The 20,887-nt window shown below is 43.3% G+C and overlaps 1 protein-coding gene across 2 annotated transcripts in view; it reads left to right on the top strand.

Moving 5' to 3' along the window:
- golm2 (golgi membrane protein 2) overlaps positions 1 to 20,887 on the top strand; it is a 103,284-nt gene that overhangs the window by 18,686 nt on the left and 63,711 nt on the right. The gene's annotated exons all lie outside the window — the stretch shown is intronic.

The following is a 20,887-nucleotide window of genomic DNA, read 5'->3' on the forward strand; positions in this document are numbered from 1 at the left end:
AGTCCGGAAGGCTGTAAAGTGTCTAGTCAGAAGAACAGGTGCTGTTCCTCCAGTTTGCGTTGAGCTTCACTGGAACAATGCAGCAAGCCAAGGACAGACATGTGGGGAAGAGAGCAGGGTGGAGTGTTGAAATGGCAAGCGACAAGGAGGTCTGGGTCATGCTTGCGGACAGACTGAAGGTGTTCTGCAAAGTGGTCACCCAGTCTGTGTTTGGTCTCTCCAATGTAGAGGAAACCGCATTGGGAGCAACGAATGCAGTAGACTAAATTGAGGGAAGTGCAAGTGAAAAGCTGCTTCACTTGACAGGAGTGTTTGGGTCCTTTGACGGTGAGGAGAGAGGAAGTGAAGGGGCAGGTGTTGCATCTTCTGCTGTCACATGGGAGGGTGCCATGGGAAGAGTTTGAGGTGTAGGGGGTGATGGAGGAGTGGACCAGGGTGTCACGGAGGGAACGATCCCTACCGAATGCTGCCGGGGAGGGTGAAGGGAAGATGTGTTTGGTGGTGGCATCATGCTGGAGTTGGCGGAAATGGCGGAGGATGATCCTTTGAATGCGGAGGCTGGTGGGGTGATAAGTGAGGACAAGGGGGACCCTATCATGTTTCTGGGAGGGAGGAGAAGGCGTGAGGGCGGATGCGTGGGAGATGGACCGTACACGGTTGAGGGTCCTGTCAATGACCGTGGGTGGAAAACCTCAGTTAAGGAAGAAGGAGGACGTGTCAGAGGAACTGTTTTTGAAAGTGGCATCATCAGAGCAGATGTGACGGAGGCCAAGGAACTGAGAGAATGGGATGGAGTCCTTACAGGAAGTGGGATGTGAGGAACTGTAGTCGGTAGCTGTGGGAGTCGGTAAGCTTGTAATGGATATTGGTGGACAGTCTATCACCAGAAATTGAGACAGAAAGGTCAAGGAAGGGAAGTTTGAGATGGACCATGTGAAAATGATGGAGGGGTGGAGATTGGAAGCAAAGTTAATAAATTTTTCCAGGTCCCGACGAGAGCATGAAGCAGCACCTAAGTAATCATCGATATACCGGAGAAAGAGTTGTGGGAGGGGGCCGGAGTAGGACTGGAACAAGGAATGTTCCACATACCCCATAAAGAGACAGGCATAGCTGGGGCCCATGCGGGTACCCATAGCCACACCTTTTATTTGGAGGAAGTGAGAGGAGTTAAAGGAGAAATCGTTCAGTGTGAGAACAAGTTCAGCCAGACGGAGGAGAGTAGTGGTGGATGGGGATTGTTCGAGCCTCTGTTCGAGGAAGAAGCGGAGAGCCGCCAGACCATCCTGGTGGGGGATGGAGGTGTAGAGGGATTGGACGTCCATGGTGAAGAGGAGGCGGTTAGGGCCAGGGAACTGGAAATTGTTGATGTGCCGTAAGGTGTCAGAGGAATCACGGATGTAGATGGGAAGGGACTGGACAAGGGGAGAGAGAATGGAATCGATAGCAAAAAATGAGTTCTGTGGGGCAGGAACAGGCTGACATGATGGGTCTGCTGGGACAGTCCTGTTTGTGGATTTTGGATAGGAGGTAGAAGCGGGCTATCCGAGGTTGGGAGACTATCAGGTTGGAATCTGTAGAAGGAAGATCCCCAGAGGAGATGAGGTCAGTGACAGTCCTGGAAACAATGGCTTGATGTTCAGTGGTGGGGTCATGGTCCAGGGAGAGGTAGGAGGAAGTGTCTGCGAGTTGACGCTCAGCCTCCGCGAGGTAGAGGTCAGTGCGCCAGACAACAACAGCACCACCCTTGTCAGCGGGTTTGATGACAATGTTAGGGTTGGACCTGAGAACGGAGTGCAATAAGTTTTGAGAGAGAAAGGTTAGAATGGGTGAGAGGAGCAGAGAAATTGAGACGACTAATGTCATGCTGACAGTTCTCATGAAAAGATCGAGAGAAGGTAAGAATCCAGAGGGAGGGGTCCAACTGGAGGGAGAATATTGGAGATGGGTAAAAGGATCCATTGAATGGGGAGAGGACTACTGCCCAAAGAAGTGAGCACAGAGACGAAGGCGGCGGAAGAAGAGTTCAGCACTGTGCCGAGCCCAAAATTCATTGAGGTGAGGGTGTAAGGGTATGAAACTAAGTCCTTTGCTGAGCACTGAACGTTCAGCGTCGGAAAGGGGAAGGTCAGGGGGTATAGTGAATACACGGCCGGGGCTGGGAATGGAAGTTGGGACAGGGACAGAGGGACAGGCAGGGGTGGAGGGTCCTGGATGGGTGTTGGTGTCTATGAGTTGTTGGAGCTTGCGTTCCTTAGCACTTGAGAGAAAGAGAAAAAGTTTCTTGTTGAGGCGTCTGATGAGACGAAGAATAAAATGAAACTGGGGGCACGCGCAGCTTTGGAAAAGGGTGCGGCGGTGCTGCTGGAGGGAGAGGTCGAATGTGTTCATATGGCGGCGCATGACACTGAGTGTGGATCTCAGAATGCGACGGGAACAGCAGTCCGAGGAGCGTTGTATGTCCCGGAGATACCTGTAATCCTGGGTGGGTTCGAAACATGAGGGATGGAATTTCAGTTGAAATCCACGTGGGGTAAATCGGAGACGGAGACAGTCACTGAGAAAGGAAATATGGCTGTGAAAGCGTGTTTTAGCGAACACCTTGTCAAACACCAGGAGAGAAATGGAAAGCAATGAAGGTGAACAAGGTAAAAGAGAGATACGAAAATCCTGACGGAGAGCCAGACCTGCTCAGTTTTTCCAGGTATTTCTGTTTCTGTTTTTGGTTTGGATTTCCAGCATCTGCAGTTTTTTGCTTTTATCTCTATTTTCTAGTGATCAACTTGGGCTTGTTGACCTCTGGCCCGGATACTTGCTTCCTAACAACACCATCCCCCACCATTGCTACAGCCTGCACTAATGTAGCAAATTTTGACTGTGATCAGAAAGATTGAAAGGTAGAAAATATCTTTACTGTCAGATTAAGCTGTTTGCATTTTATATGCACACCCTATAATCCTGTAATGCTTCCTTGAAGGATCCCTTATATTTTTGATCTTCAAGGGATAACTTGCCCACTGCAGTAGTTGAAAGCCCCTCACTTTTATATCTATCAAATCAAGCTTTTCTTCACTTGAATTTTTTTATGCATTGTGGAATGTGGCTGTCACTGGCAAGGCCAAGCATTTATTGCCCATCCCCAATTTCCCTTGAGAAGGTGGCGGTGAACTGCCTTCTTGAACAGCTGCAGCCCATGTGATGTAGGTACAATCACAGTGCTGTTGGGGAGGGAGTTCCAGGATTTTGACCCAGTGACAATGAAGGAACGGCAATATATTTCCATGTCAGGATGCTGAGTGGCTTGGAGGGGAACTTGCAGTTGGTGGTGTTCCCATCTATCTGCTACCCTTGTCCTTCTCAGTGGTAGTGGTTGAGGGTTTGGAAGGTGCTGTCAAAGGAGCCCTTGGTGAGTTCCTGCAGTGCATCTTCTAGATGGTACACACTGCAGCCAATTTGTGTTGGTGTGAGTGAATGTTTGTGGATGGGGTGCCAATCAAGTGGCCTGCTTTGCCCTGGATGGTGTCAAGCTTCTTGAATGTTGTTGGAGCTGCACTCATCCAGGCAAGTGGGGAGTATTCCATCACACTCCTGACTTGTGCCTTTAGTTGGTGGACAGGCTTTGGGGAGTCAAGAGGTGAGTTACTCGCCCCAGATTTCCAAGCCTCTGACCCGCTCAGTTTTTGGTCGATGGCGACCCCTGGAACACTGATAATGGGGATTCAGCGATGGTAGTTCCATTGAATATCATGGGGAGATGGTTAGATTCTCTTGTTGGAAATGGCATTGCCTGGCACTTGTGTGGCATGAATGTTACTTGCCACTTATCAGCCCAAGCATGGATATTGCCCAGATCTTGTATTTGGACATTGACTGCTTCAATATCTAAGGAGTTGCGAAGGATGCTGAGCTTTGTGCAATCATCAGCGACCATCCCCACCTGATCTTATGATGAAAGGAGGTCTTTGATAAAACAGCTGAAGATGGTTGGGCCTAGGACATTGCCTGAGGAACTCCTGCAGTGATGCCCTGGAACTGAGATGATTGATCTCCTGTAACCACAACCATCTTTGTGCTAGGTACGACTCCAACCAGCAGAGAGTTTTCCCCCGAATTTCCATTGACTCCAGTTTTGCTCGGGCTGTCTGATGCCACACTTTGTCAAATGCTACCTTGATGACTTGACTCAATTAAACTTTAGTGTTTTCTGAAAGAATTGCTTAGCGAATGAAAAATCGGCAAACTGTGGTTTCTTGCTGTATTAAAATCACCTATTATACTGGTTTATGTTTTGATGGCTTTTGTACCCGTTTTCTGCTCATGCTGAATCTGGAGTTAGTCTTTCATGGAAGATCAAGTGACTTTCACAGAAAATAACACATTCTTCTCAAGACAGAATTTGCTTTGAATCTGAAACCTTCAAATGCAAGGAGGAAAAATTGATATTGGACTTTTGGATAAAATTTTACATTCTGTATTAAATCAGACATATCTTTAGCGTGGATAAAGATTTTTTATTTTTGTACAGTTTCTAAATCTATTTTTGGAATGCTTTTGCACGACTGAATACTTTAATCTTTTCACGTACATCGGCATTGTTTCTCTGAATTTTACATGTTTCCAGGTGAGGAATGTTAGTGCAGAGAAATAGAATGATTTCCATTTCAGGAGCCCAGTACCTGCAGCTAGTGTTCCCAAAGTTATGACTAGATACAGAGTAAAGTTCTCTCTACTCTGTCACAACAACCCCAACATCAGTGTGTTATTCACAATAAGAGGTTGTGGTGCAAGAATTAATCCAGGCTGGTCTTTTGATTAAAGCTGGTTTATTTTCTAGACAACTCCTTGGTGCTACTAACTTTCTAGTAGCTTCCACACATTGTTCCAGCTGTACCTTTTTTTATTCTAGTTAGATGGGATAATTAATGCTCATCACGTGTTTAAATAGCAATTGGTTTTAACAAGGTGATTGCTATATTAACACTGGATTACTCCTTTAAAGGGCTATGAAATTTTTTTAAAAACTTCTTCACCAGCCTTCACATGGTTTCTCGGAATGAGATTGTTAATTTAGTGCCTAAGTGTGGGCAATGTTATGATGTGGGTCTGATTATAAGTACTGGATGAAAGTCTTCAAACACATTCCATGTAGAATTTTAGTATTTTCATCTTGTCAATCTGACATGTATTCAAAATTAGGTCCCAGAGTTCAACATTTAATACAGATGTGATGAGAAACATGGCATCTTTTAACAAGGTTAGACAGATATCTTGTTATGTATGGAATTCCATATGTTTAGTTCAGGGGCTATTGGGTTTTTAAATATTGAGGTGCTACAGTGAGTAATCATTTATTTCTTCTGAAAGTTCATGTGTTTTGTGTTTGTTCCTTATACAGGGTACTGTATTTCACTCTTTGCAGATTTTGTCATACTAAGACTGGTATCTGTAATGCAGGGGACCTTTGGAGAAGGCCAAGAGGGATTATCCACTTGGCACTTCTGGCTGAAGATGGTTGCAAGTGCTTCAGCCTTGTCTTTTGCACTGATGTGCTGTGTCCCCCATCACTGAGGATGTAAATATTTGTGGAGATTCCTCCTTCAGTTATTGATTAGTTGTCCACCACCGTTCACAATTAGATGTGACAGGACTGCAGAGCTTGGATCTGATCTGTTGGTTGTGGGACCGCTTATCTCTGTCTATTGCATGCTGCTTACACTCTTTGGCATGCAAGTAGCATGTGTTGTAGCTTCACCAGGTTGACACCTCATTTTTAGATTTGCCTGTTGCTGCTCCTGGCATGCCCTCCTGCACTTTTCATTGAACAAGGGTTGATCCCTGGCTTGATGGTAATGATAGAGTGGGGGATATGCTGGGCTATGGGCTTACAGATTGTGGCTGAATACCATTCTGCTGCTGCCGAAGGCACACAGCAACTCATGGATGCCCAGTTTTAAATTGCTAGACCTGTTCAAAGACCATCCCATTTATCATGGTGGTAGTGCCACAGAACACGATGGAGGGTATCCTCAATGTGAAGATGGGACTTTATCTCCATAAGGACTATGCGATGGCCACTCCTACCAGTAGTGTCATGGACAGATGGAACAGGTAGACTGATGAGGTCGAGGTTCCGTCTAGTTGGTTCCCTCACTACCTGCCACAGACCCAGTCTAACAACTATGTCCTTTAGGACTTGGCCAGCTTGGTCAGTAGTGGTGCTGTCAAGCCATTCTACCTAGAGTACATTGTGCCCTTGGCACCCTCAGTGCTTCTTCCAAGTGGTGTTCAACATGGAGGACTGCTAATTCCTCAGCTGATGGGTATAGTAGGTGGTAACCAGCCAGAGGTTTCCTTGCCCATGTTTGACCTGATGCCATGTGACTTCATGGGCTCTGGAGTCAATGTTGAGGACTCCCAGGACTACTCCCTCACGACCGTATACCACTATGCCACCACCTCTGGTGGGTCTGTCCTATTGGTGGGACAGGATATAAACCAGGAATCGTGATGGTGGTGTCTGGGACATTGTAAGGTGTGATTCCTTTGTCAGGCTATTGCTTGACTAGTCTGAGACATCTCTCCCAATTTCGGCACAAGCCTCCAAGAGGTCTTTGCAGAGTTGACGGGGCTGTGTGTGTCTAGGTTGATGCCGGTTGGTCTGTCTGGTTTTATTTCTCATAGACCTCGTAGCACTTTGATACAACTGAGTGGTTGCTAGGCCTTTTGAGAGGGCTTTTGAGAGTCAATGACTTTGCTGTGGGTCTGGAGTCACACAGGCTAGCTTCCCTTCCCTAAAGGGAACCAAAAGAGTTTTTACAACAAATGACAATGACTTCATGGTCATTGTAGATGAGATTAGCTTTTAATTTCAGTTTTTACTAGCTGCTGTAGTAGGATTTGAACCAATGTCCTCAGAACCTGGGCCTCTGGGTTGCCAGTCTAGTGACATTAGCAGTATACTACGTTGGTCCTGTAGCCTCTACAAAGTGTGACTCAAGGGCAATTAAAGAGAAATCAGGTTTGACTTCTAAAGGACTTGAACATCTGCAAAGATAAATTACCATTTAATTGATTACAAGGTATACCTGCTACTCTGCACTGTAGTCTTAGAGAAACCTGTGTTGCATTGTGTGTTGCATGAATAAATGCCCTTTGAAAAGCAAATGCCCTGCATGATGACATTGTGTCCTGGAAGATCCAGCCTTTAAAAGAAACACTTCTTACTAAATAAAGAATTCATGTGATGCACCAGTAGTGAAGTTCCAACTGTATAGAAAAGCAACATTTGTGTTGCACCAACACAAAAACAAAAATAAAAATACCTGGAAAATCTCAGCAGGTCTGAATGCATCTGTGGAGAGGAACACAGTTAACGTTTCGAGTCTATGTGACTCTTCAACAGTACTAAGGAAAAATAGAAGTGAAGTGAAATATAAGCTGGTTTAAGTGGGGATGGGACAAGTAGAGCTGGATAGAGGGCTTGATAGGGGTCAGACCTGCTGAGTTTTTCCAGGTATTTTTATTTTTGTTCTAGATTTCCAGCAGTTTTTTGCTTTTATCTTTGTGTTGCACCAAGTCCATCACTGTTCCTTGTTTTTTTGTTGTGCAGCTCATATGGTATAGTTTTCCTTAAAAACGAAAATGCTGTTTTGGAAGTTTGAGAAATAGTAAATTGATGCACAGTGGATAGATGTGTTGTGTGTTAATGCTGTGACTTCAATAGTACAGATGATGGTCAGTTGTGGTTAAGGGGAAACTTTCTGATACTTTTTGTTTTCAAAAAGTGGAGACACAGAAGCAATGGAACAGAAGCACAGAAACCAAGAAAGACAGCCAAAGACAGAATATAACAAATGTAGGAAGGACTCAATGTAGAAGAATGTTTGCTGGCTCAGTGAGTTGAGGGATTAAAGGTGAAAAGAGGTAAAGTTTTTTTTTGAGAAAATACCAGTGTTTGGTAGTGTCTGTCTTCCAGGTTTGGTTTACAATTATGATTTGTTCCTAACAGACTATTGCCGTTATCCTGTTCTCTAATACAAAACTATGTGCCCCAGAGCCCACTGGCACTGTTCATTAAGCACAGAGTAGTGTAAATTTTAGATGACCAAATATTTGACTTTCCAGATCTTAGATCAAAACAATTCTGGAGAAAACCAAAAGATTTTATTTGCTTTATTGAAATACTGTGCATTATTCTGTAGTTCAACACAGTGTAGAAAATAGAAATGTAATAACATTTGTCAATATAATACATTTAAAACATTTTAAAACTCTGGTGATTGGAGGGATTTTAAAAAATCTTTTGAGTTATGAAGAAGGAATTTCAAATATGATGTAGAAAATTAGTGAATTCATGTGGATGTTTGTGATGCAGTCATACATTTCACAAGATTTTAAGAGAGAGCTTGGGTAGCTTATAATCATAGGTCAGAAACTTTCATAAATTTCCTTTTGAAGCAAATGTAGGTACAAGGCTAAGAGTGTAAAGAGAGCAGAGCAATAGAATTGTTATGGATTCCTGTTGCAATTAGCCAGCCCAACTACAATAGGTTGAAGGCTCTCCTTTTGTGTCCTAAATTTCAATGAAACTTGGAGATGTTCTGTCGATTGCATCTAATACAAACTTGGAACTTGTCTAAGACATTAGTTTGGCCTTAGCTGGAGTATTGCATCCAGTCTTGGCTGCCACACTTTAGAAAGGATGTGAGGGCATTAAAGAAAGTGTAGAAAAGATTCACGAGAATAGATCCAGGGATGAAGAACCTCGGTTATGGGGGAGGTGATGGCATAGTGGTATTGTCGCTGCACTAGACCCAGGGTAATGCTCTGGGGACCCTGGTTTGAATCCTGCTATGGCAGTTGGTGGAATTTGAATTCAATAAAAATCTGAAACTAAAAGTCCAATGATGACCATGAAACCATTGCCGATTGTTTTAAAAACCCATCTGGTTAACTAATGCCCTTTAGGGAAGGAAATCTGCTGCCCTTACCTGGTCTGGCCGACATGTGACTTCAGCATAGCAATGTGGTTGACTCTTAAATGCCTCCTGAAATGGCCTGTTGTATCTAAATGCTACAAAGCCTTGAAATAGGCACCAGAAACGACAATGGCAAACTCAGCCCTGTCGACCCTGCAAAGTCCTCCTTACTAAGATCTGGCGGCTAGTGCCAAAACTGGGAGAGCTATCTCACAGACTAGTCAAGCAACAGCCTGACATAGTCATCCTCACGGAATCATATCATACAGATAATTACAGACACCACCGTCACTGTCCCTGGGTATGCCTGTCCTGTCCCACAGGCAGGGCAGACCCAGCAGAGGTGGCGGCACAGTGGTGTACAGTTGGGAGGGAGTTACCACGTGATGCCTCAACTTCAACTCCGGACCCCATGAAGTCTTATGGTATCGGGTAAAACATGGGCAAAAAAATCTCCTGCTGATTATCACGTACCACCCTCCCTCAGCTGATGAATCAGTGCTCCTCCATGTGGAGCAGCACAAGGGTGCAGAATGTACTCTGGGTGGGAGACCTCAGTGTGCATCGCCAAGAGTGGCTCGATAGCACTACTGCTGGCCGAGTCCTAAAGGACATAGCTGCTGGACTGGGTCTGCAGCAGATGGTGAGGGAACAAACAAGAGGGAAAAAACATACTTGACCTCATTCTCACCAACCTGCCTTCCACAGACGCATCTGTCCATGACAGTATCGGTAGGAGTGACCACCGCACAGTTGTTGTGGAGACGGCATCCCGCCTTCACATTGAGGATGCCCCCCATCATGTTGTGTGGCATTACCACTGTGCTAAATGGGATAGAATTTGAACAGATCTAGCAACTCAAGACTGGGCATCCATGAGGCACTGTGGGCCACCAGCAGTAGCAGAATTGTACTCTTAACACAATCTGTAACCTCATGGCCTGGCATATTCCCCACTGCCATTACCTTCTAGCCAGGAGATCAACCCTGGTTCAATGAAGATTGCAGGAGGGCATGCAAGGAGCAGCAGTAACAAACCTAAAAATGAGGTGTCAACCTCGTTAAGCTATAACATTGGTGTACTTGTGTGCCATACAGCATAAGCAGCAAGTGATAGACAGAGCTAAGTGATCTCCCAACCAACGGATCAGATCTAAGCTCTGCAGTTCTGCCACATCCAGTCCTGAATGGTGGTGGACAACTAAACTAAATGGAGGCTCCACAAATATCCCCATCCTCCATGATGGGGGAGCCCAGCACATCAGTGCAAAAGATAAGGCTGAAGCATATACAACAACCCTCAGCCAGAAGTGTCGAGTGGATGATCCATCTTGGCCTCCTCTGGAGGCCCCCAGCATCACAGCTGCCAGTCTTCAGCCAATTTGTTTCACTCCATGTGATATCAAGAAATGGCTGAAGGTGCTGGATACTGCAAAGGCTATGGGCCCTGACAATATTCTAACAATAGTACTACAGACTTGTGCCCCAGAACTTTTTGTGCCCCTAGCCAAGCTGTTTCAGTACAGCTACAATACTGGCATCTACCTGGCCATTTAGGAAAATTGCCCAGATATGTACTGTACACAAAAAGCAGGACAAATCCAACCTGGCCACTTACCGCCCATTAGTCTACTCTCGATCATCAGTAAAGTAATGGAAGGGGTCATCAATAGTACTATCAAGCGGCACTTGCTTAGCAATACCCTGCCCACTGATGCCCAGGGCCACTCAGCTCCTGACATCATTGCAGCCTTGGTTCAAACGTGGACAAAATACCTGAACTCCCAAGGTGAGGTGAGAGTGACTGCTCTTGACATCAAGGCCACATTTGATTGAGTGTGGCATCAAGGAGCCCTAGCAAAACTGTAGTCAGTGGTTTTTGGGGTGGGGGGGGGGGGGAAGATGGCAATGCTTGTTGGAGGTCAGTTACCTCAGCTCCAGGACATCATTGCAGGAGTTCCTCAGGGTAGTGTCCTCAGCCCAACTATCTTCAGCTGCTTCATCAATGACCACCTTTCCATCATAAGGTCAGAAGTGGGGATGTACGCTGATGATTGCACATCACCATTCACGACTCCTCAGATACTGAAGCAGTCCATGTCCAAATGCAGCAAGACCTGGACAATATCCAGGCTTGGGCTGACAAGTGGCAAGTAACATTCGCACCACACAAGTGCCAGGCAATGACCATCTCCACCAATAGAGAATCTAATCATCGCATCGCCCCTTGATGTTCAATGGCATTACCTTCACTGAATCCCCCACTGTCAACATCCTGGGGGTTACTGCTGACCAGAAACTGAACTGGACTAGCCATATAAATACTGTGGCGACTAGAGCAGATCAGAGGCTGGAAATTCTGCTATGATGAACTCACCACCTGACTCCCCAAAGCCTGTCCACCATCTACAAGACACAAGTCAGGAGTGTGATAAAGTACTCTGCACTTGACTTGATGAATGCAGCTCCCATAACACTCAAGAAGCTTAACACCATCGAGGACAAAGCAGCCTGCTTGATCGGCACCACATCCATAAACATTCACTCCCTCCACCATTAGTCCACAGTAGCAGGAGTGTGTACCATCTACAAGATGCACAGCAGGAATTCACCAAGGCTCCATCAACAGCACCTTCCAAACCCATGGCCATTACCATCTAGAAGGACAAGGACAGCAGATAGATGGGAACACCACCACCTGGAAGTTCCCCTCCAAGCCACTCACCATCCTGACTTGGAAAATATATTTCACTGTGGCTGGATCAAGATCCTGGAACTTCCTTCCTAACAGCACTGTGGGTGCATCTACACCATATGGACTGCAGCGGTTCAAGAAGGCAGCTCACCGCCACCTTCTCAAGGGCAATTAGGGATGGACAATAAAAGCTGGCCCAGCCAGTGAAGCCCACATCCCGTTAATGAAAGAATAAGCCAAAAAAGGTAGATTGGAGCATTTAGGACTGTTTTCCTTAGAGGAAAAAATGGCTGAGAGGAGATTTGATAGTAGTATTCAAAATCATGAGGGGTCTGGACAGAGTAGATGGGGAGAAACTTCCCACTTGTGAAAGGATCAAGAACGAGAGGACACAGATTTAAAGTAATTAGTAAATTGAAAAAGTGAGATGTTGGGAAAACTTTTTTTTTAACAGAGTGAATGATTAGGATCTGAATGCACTGCCTGAGAGTGTGGTGGAGGCAGGTTCAATTGAAGCACTCAAAAGGGAATTAGATTTACCTGAAAAGGAAGAATGTTCAGGATTACGGGGAGAAGGCAGGGGAATGGCACCAGGTGAGTTCCTCATTCAGAGAGCTGGTGCAGACACGATGGGCCAAAGGGCTGCCTCCTGCACAGTAACGATTCTGTGATTCTGTGAAGCTGGACAAAGCTAATTAATGCTGCCTCGTGGCATTCTGTGCTTAGTAAACAGTTTTCAGCATTGTTGCCAATTTGAAAATGATCGAACAGTCTTCAGAAAATACAAATGTTGCTCTTACGCAGCTAGTCAACAGCTTTGGGTAGTGCTGAGGATCTGGGAGTATAGGATTCAGCTCATTTACTTAACTATTAACAGAAGTAACAGAAAAGGTTGATGAGGGTAATGCTGTTGACGTGGTGTACATGGACTTTCAAAAGGCATTTGATACAGTGCCACACAACAGACTTATGAGAAAAGTTATTGCTCGTGGAATAATAGGGACAGAAGCAACGTGGATACAAAATTGGCTGGAAAATAGGAAGCAGAGAGTAATGGTCAATGGATATTTTTCAGGCTGGAGGAAGGTTTGTAGTGGAGTTCCCCAGGGGTCAGTCTTGGGACCCTTGCTTTTCCTGATCTATATATTAATGATCTAGATCTTGGTGTGCAGGGGACAATTTTGAAGTTTGCAGATGGTACAAAGTTTGCAAGAAAAGTCACTGTTACCTGAACGTTCAATAAAGAACCTATTTATGGAGCTCAGCTATTTAGCTGTCAGTCAGTGGGCCAGTAGAAGTCAGGGTTTTGGGTCCAGCTGTAAGCTGCAAGGTGGGCAGTGTAGAACTTCAAAAGGACATTGACAAATTGGTGGAGTGGGCAGATAGGTGACAGATGTAGCTCATTGTGGAGAAGTGAGAGTTGATGCATTTTGGTAGGAAGAACTTGGACAGACAATATAAATAAGGGATGAAATTTTGAAGGGGTTGCAGGAACAGAGATCTGGTTGTATATGTGCATCGATCATTGAAGGTGGAAGGTCAGGTGGAGAGTGCAGTTAATAAAGCATATACTATCCTGGGCTTTATTCATAGGGACATATAGTACAAGAGTGAGGCGGTGATGCTGAATTTGAGACACTCGTTAGACCTCAGCTGGAATATTGTGGACACCACATTATAGGAAGGATGTGAACACGTTGGAGAGAGTGCAGAAGATGTTTACAAGAATAGTTCTAGGGATGAGAAACTTCAGTTATGAAGATAGATTGGAGAGGTTGGGACTGTTCTCCTTGGATAGAAGAAGGATAAGAGGCTATTTGATTGAGATATTCAAAACCATCAGGGGACTTGACAGAGTAGATAGGGAGAAGTTGTTCCTGCTCATAAAAGGATCAAGAACGAGAGGGCACAGATTTAAAGTGATTTGAAAAATAAGCAAATGTGACGTGAAAAGAAATTCTTTCATGAGTGGTTTGGGTCTGGAATGCACTGCCTGGAAGTATGGCGGAAGGAGGTTTAATCGAGACATTCAAGGGTTCATTAGATGATTATTTGAATAGAAACAAGGTTCAGGGGTACGGGGAAAAGGCAGGGCAATGGCACTAGGTCATAATGCTAATTTGGAGAGCCGGTGCAGACACAATGGGTTGAATGGCTTCCTTCTGTGCCATTAAAACCCTGTGATTCTTTGACTGTGTTATGCATTGTGATCAGAATGAAGTGAGAAATTAAAAGTAACCTGCCTTTTTTCAAAATAAACATATCTTTCTTTCCCCCCTATAAGTTTATTTAAATTTTAGCCATGACTGTTCTCAAAATATTGCATTGGCATCAATAGTTTATAATATTATATGCTCTTCTGTAACTGTAGTTTTTGACACGAATTAATTTTTTTTGCTATAGTAGCTGTGGGACGGTCGACACAGGATAGGAAACGTTATTTTATGGGTCAGTACATAAGAGGGAGGGGGTGGAGAGGGAGAGGGAGGGGAAGGGAGGGGAGAGGGGGAGAGGGGGGAGGGAGGGGAGGGGAAGAAAGGGATGCACAAATGAATGGTAATAGCCAGCATTCTTTTTAAACTGGCTTCCTAGACCCAAAATCTTGACTTCTACTGGCCCACTGACTGACAGCTAAATAGCTGAGCTCCATAAATAGGTTCTTTATTGAACATTCAGGTAACAGTGACTTTTCTTGCTGACTCAGCAGTTGATGCCTGAGGGGAAAATATTTGATTAAAACCAAAGTTTATTTACAGTGGATTTATATAAAACACCCAACACCCAATTGAATTCTTGCGGATAATGGTACTATGGTGCAGTTAAGATTCTGCTATACAAGTAATTAAGAGAAGCTCCTGTGCCAGGCTACTGAAAAGTCTGAGGTCTTGCAGGCTTAAAAAAATGCTGTTCTATAATGTTTAAAAAATTGTTCCTTCACTGCAGTTCACTGCTGCTTTACACTAAATATGATGGTAATTTTAAGATGTGAGAAACTTGCCAATCTGTTATCGAAATGCTTCAGATCTTAGAAATAGTTTTTGGTGTTTTAAATTATGGAGCAAGGGAACTGGAATAAAAAAAATCTCAAGTTGTTTCTGCTGATCATGCTTGACCACCTTTATATTATTCTTAGAAATAATAGAATCAAACAAATGTGATATAGTTTATATGGATTTTTATAAAGCATTTAAAGTATCATGTATAAGATTAAACAGGGCGTGGGCACATGGGCAGAGAAGTTTGATGGTTAGCATGCAAAAGGTAATGGCAGTTTCTCAGACTGAAACACAGAGCCATGATCCACAAGGCATTATATTAAGACCCATTTTAAGATGATCTGGACTTGGGAATTGAGGGAGCTATGACCAATTGGTAGATATGGTGAATTGTGATGACCGAATACTGGAAATAAACAGTTTAGAGGGTCAAATAGGTGGAAGATGCTGTTTTATTGGAGATAAATGCAAAAAAATACATTTTGTAGTTTAGAATAGGGGAATTATGTACATCTTGTATGGTAAGATTTTAAGTGCAGTAGAAGACAAAGGCATATTGGTGCACTGACAAGCAAATTATTTAAAGGTGCCAGTGCAAGTAGGATAAGGATGTATAAAAGGTAAATGGAACCCCTGGTTTTAAATGCTGAGGTTATAGAAAACTATATAAAAATAAGGTGGTAACGTTGAACATGTCTGTGGTCTTAAGCTGTAATTAAAGAATCATGTATACTTTTGGTCACCCTTTCTAGGAGAGCTGTTTTTAAAAAGAAAGCAATCAAAAGGTTTAATGTGGATTTAATAGGTTGTTTTATGGATGAGAGGTTACAGTTACAAAGGGAGACAAAGTTAGGGAGCTGTGTAGGTTTTGGGTGATATGATGGGGTCTTGGGAAGAATTATTATAGGTTAAGTATTGATGACTTATTTCCATTGGTCAGTGAGATAGTAACAAAGGCACAAAATGGAAATGTTTGAGTGAAGAATTAGCAAATTCGAGAACGTTTTCTGCAGAGTGTGGTTAGAATGCAGAGATCTTCGCTGCATACCATTGAAGCAAGGTCTGTTATTAAAACAGACTTGCTTGAAAAAGAAGACAATTTAACAGAATGGGGAGCAAACAGGAGAATGGGATCAGACTCTTCTTAGGCTGTCCCTTGGGATGGAGGATGATTTGTTTCCACACTAAGAATGAGTTCTCAAGGGACTGAAGAGTCCAATGCGTGACCTGCAGTCTTCTGTCACAGGTGGGGTGGACGGTAGTAGGGGGAAAGGGTGGGTGGGGTGCTGGGTTGCTACGTGTCCTATTCGCTATCCCTGCTTGGCTTCTGCTGGTCCTTGGCGATGAGATTCGAGGTGTTCAATTCCTTCCCAGATGCTTTCCCTCCATTTCAGGTAGTCTTAGGCTGGGGACTCCCAGATGTTGGAGGGATGTTGCATTTTTTCAAGGAGGCTTTGAGGGTGTCCTTGAAGCATTTCCTCTGCCCTCCGGGGGCTCGCTTGCTGTGTTGTAGCTCCAGGTAGAGCACTTGTTTCAGAAGTTTCGTGTCAGGCATGCAGATGATGTGAAACAAAAACAAAATTACCTGGAAAAACTCAGCAGATGATGTGGCCTGCCCAGCGGAGTTGATTGAGCGTGGTCAATGCTTCAATGCTGGGAATGTTGGCCTGAGTGAGAACACTGACATTGGTGCACCTATCTTGCCAATGGATTTGCAGGATCTTGTGGAGGCAATGTTGGTGGTACCTCCAGAGTTTGAGGTGCCTGCTATACATAGTCCATGTCTCTGAGCCATATAGGAGGGTGAGTAGCAAACGGGTCATAAATTGGGGTATACTGGGTAAGGAGAACAGTCATGCAAAGCCTGAGAAGACCCAATTAAAATGTTTGGTGGTTATTCATGTTGAAATGTTCAGTGAAAGTGGAACAAATTGCACTCAAATGTATGGGAAGAAGGATTCCTCTGTGTTAGTTACACTGGAATTATAAATTCATTTTAAAAGACTGTATTTATGGTTTTACCCTCACTGACCTGTTTCTGTCAGCACAGCTAGGAGTTATCTAGTGCTTCTATCACAGGATCATGTCCCAAGATGCTTTGAAGGTATAAAGAAAACAGATGTGCTAAAGGAGGGAAGATTAGGATGCAGAGAAGAAAGGCTGTTTTGAGTGCATATGAGTTGGTCCCTGAAGCATACAGACAAAAGTTTTGAAATTTAAGGAAACAACCTGGGCAAACTTGCATTGAATTTGAAATGATTAAGCAAAATAGTTTTGACAGGTGGATACAAGCATTAGGAGTTGAATCTACCTATGAAGTTCTCAGAGACAGTTCTCTTGGAAGAATTTAAAAAGTCCCTATCTTCTATAATAAGAACCCATGAGGAAGACTAAAGGGTTGCAACTGTTAGCAGGCAGCAGAAATGGCTGACGATTATGAGCTGATCCATAAACCTAAAGCTTTTTTCCAACACCCCCATAAATTTGAAAAGGATAATAAGCGGGAGAGTGAAAGGAAGGCAAGTAGTCAGGGTAAAGAATGGATAGCTGGGAATACCTTGAGATCTCCTCCCCAGATCAGGAAGGAAGGTACTCAAGGTGGAGGTGAAACTTGAAGGCCTAAGTGTTTCCATTGTAATAAAGTGGGTTACATTAATTCAGAATGCTGGAAGTTGTGAGGGAAGCCAATGGATCTTATTAGAGTTTGTAAGAGTGAGTCTGAAAAGGGAACTCAAGAAAATGCCACGGACCAAATCGTAGCTTTAACTACAAATAAAGATCTGGGAGTAAACACTGCTTTGAATGCAGGTGAAGTGATAAGGTAGATGAGACATATAAAGGATTTTTATCTAAAGGGAAGATGACCCCTTTTTCATCAAGTGATGCAGCTAAACCCATAACTATATTAAGGGACACAGGAGCTACTCAAACTCTTTTGCTGAAGAAGGACCTAGTTTTTCCTCCAGAGATTTTAATGAAGGCTAAAGTATTGTAAATGGGATAAGTGGAGAGTATATCTCGGTTCCATTGTACAAAGTGCAATTGGAATGTGATTTGTTATCTGGATTGGTGGTTGTAGGAGTGGTTAAGAAATTACCTGTGGATGGAGTTGATTTACTCCTGAGGAATGATTTGGCAGGAGTGAGGGTTATAGCTTCGCCCATAATTACGGAAAGTCCGAGAGAGGCTAAAGAGACAGAGCAGTTACAAGAACAAATTTGTGGTATTTTTCCATCGTGTGGTGACCAGGGCAATGGCTAAGCAAAGTCCATCACCAGAGGTCAAAGTAATACCACAAGCAGATGTTAGATAGCCAAAACTTTCTTTAAGGATGAGGATAATTCAAAGGAAGTGTTTGGCATGTCTTCATTAATTGAGGCTCAGAAAGGAGATCCAGAGTTAAACACGTTAGCACAGTCAGCTCACACTGAAGTTGAGGCTGAAGGAGTTCCGGAATGCTATTACCTTAAAAATGGAGTTCTGATGAGGAAGCGGACACACCTCACAGACCTGCAGATGAGGAATGGAAGGCTGTTCATCAGATAGTGGTACCGCCCAAATATCGTAAGGAGATATTGCGAGTAGCACATGAAATCCCTATGGCAGGATGTGTGGGATTACAGAAAACCCAAACATCGATAGACAGGCATTTTACCTGGCCAAGATTTCATAAGGGTGTAATGCAATTTTGTAAGATGTGTCATACATGTCAGGTAGTAGATAAATCTCAACATGTGATCAAACCAGCACCTTTAATACCCACTTAGTCGGGTATTAGTAGATTGTGTCATTTTGTGCCATTACCCAAAACGAAAACAGGAGAACCTAAAGTAGCACGAGAGCAGACTAATGGAAAAGAGTTGGAGAAGGAAGTCAAGTCAAAATCTAGCACACATGATCCAGAACAGAGTAACGGTAAAGAGGCAAATCCAGAAGTAGAGATCGGAAGCAGAGTGAAAGCAAAGAGCAAAACGGGCTAAGTTGAAAACTAAAAGTAGAGAGTGAAGTAAAAGCAGAGAGCGAGAAAAAAGGGCCAAATCAAAATCTAGAAGCTGAGATAGAGAACAGGGTAAAGACAAAGATAGAGGGAAAAAGGACAAATCTAGAAGTAAAGATAGGGTAAAAGAAAAGGTAAAGGAAGAGAAACATGCAAACTCAAGCAGAGGCAGGGAACAAAAGCACAAAGGAAACTGGGTTAAAGCCAGTAGTAATGATATGGAACAGGGCAAGGGTAAAGATCAAGAAAAAAAGCAAAATCCAAAAACAAGGAAAGGGATAGAGCCAGTGGAGTACTTTTCTAAGAAACTAAATCAATATCAGAGGAAGTACTCTATAGTAGAAAAATAAACTCTAGCATTGTTGTTGTCTCTTCAACACTGAAGTTTATGTCCGACATGATAACAAAGAAACACTAATTTACATTGACTGTTGCCATTTATTGAGAAGTTTAAAATTCGAAATGTGAGACACTTTAGATGGAATCTATTGTTTCAATCATTCAATGTAAAGATTGTTCACATTGCCCGTAATTATAATGTGATTGCGGATGCATTGTCCTGGGTGTAAATTACTGAAATATGTATAAGGAGGATGGATGGATGAATGAATGAATGTATGTCTCGTGTTTTGTTGTCCACGTGTCACATACCATATGATGAAACCCATTTTTAAAATGGCGTTTCATCCTTTTTAAGGGTGGAGGCATGTAAAGACCTATTTTTTTCTTGGACTGTAGCTTTAAAAAAAACTACCATGGCTGCAGTTGAAATCATGTTCAATGGAGCAGGATGAGGAATACCTACAATGTTGTCATCTTGGAACATAGGGTGCCATAAGAGAACAGATTGGTTCTGGAAAGGAGCTCTGGACTAGGGGGAACTGCCTGACAACAGTATTTTAATTGGCTTCTGACCAGGTGATCAGGGTTTTTATGTGGTAACAGTGCAGGCAGAGCAGCTCCTAGTCTGCAAAGAGTGAAGATCTGAAAAAGATCTTGTTTTTGTAAGGTTCCAGCAATTCTGCATATTAGCTAGCTGGCTATTCCTCACATCTCTCACCTGCTTTCTCTGAAAACCCCTGTTAGGAGGAAAAGGGGAAAAATTATCGGTAGAGACATTGAAAAGCAAGTTTTTCAACCAGTGAACCACAGACTGAAAGTGCTGGGAGACCATCTCATGTCAACAACAAACTGCAAGCAATTTGGAAGATATCAAAATCAATCCATCTAATCCCATACTCTGGATTGGTGCTGTTGAACTGTTTTATCTCACTTTTAAAATCCATGGTGCGTGTGCGTGCTTAAGAAGAGGTAGAGTTTAAGTCAATAGGGTTAGAAGATAGCCGTTCATATTTCTTTCTTTTGCCACTAGTTAAATACAATTTGTTCAATAAACAGTCATTTACTTAAGTTTACAAATCTGGTTCTCATATTCTGTTAACCTAAGTTAAACAGTTAGTAGAATGGGGGCAATCTGGTCAAACTTTTCACGTTTGTCACAGCTTGGGGAACAGCGGGACTTGATATGACGGCACACTATCCCCAGTGTGTCATAACAGTGATGATGGAGCGGAATGATATATATCAAAGTTTAAACAGGTGTGATCATCATTCAAGATAAAGGCTACTAAGCATGCTTGCTTTTCATTTTGTGACGGTTTGGGTTGTGCAGTTTGACAGCTGAAGTCTCTGTTCATTGACTTGTGAAGTTGTTCATTCCAATCTGGGGAGCAATACTTTGAAAGCATTTCTTACCTGTGTAACTTAAAGCTTCAGTTCCATAATTTTGTCCTCCATGGCAACTTGCCATATTAGATCATCTTTCACTTCCAGAGCTGCTCTTATAACACAGTTACAGCTGGACCATAGAATTTGGCACTTTGGCACCAATCAGAAGTGCTGAAATTGGAGGAACTTGTTCTACTTAGTGCACTTAACCTCTTTTGATCTTGCCTCACTTAGATACACACAGGTCAAGATTCAGGTGTCCTGAAAAGTGAATTTTGGCACTCCCCAGAAATTATACCTGAGAAACATTTCAACCTATATCATAATGTCTGCCAGAGAAAGGAGACTTGACATGGTGTCTGTGGGAGAAAAATTAATGATTAAAATGGAACTGCTTTGTACAAGTTTGGCAAACAAGTCACCTACACAGTTTGAGACAGGTTAATGTACATCAGAGTTACTTTGAATCCTGCAGCCAACTGTTTTATGTTTA

Source organism: Carcharodon carcharias, chromosome 26 (genome assembly GCF_017639515.1).
Source record: "Carcharodon carcharias isolate sCarCar2 chromosome 26, sCarCar2.pri, whole genome shotgun sequence".
Lineage (NCBI taxonomy): Eukaryota > Metazoa > Chordata > Chondrichthyes > Lamniformes > Lamnidae > Carcharodon > Carcharodon carcharias.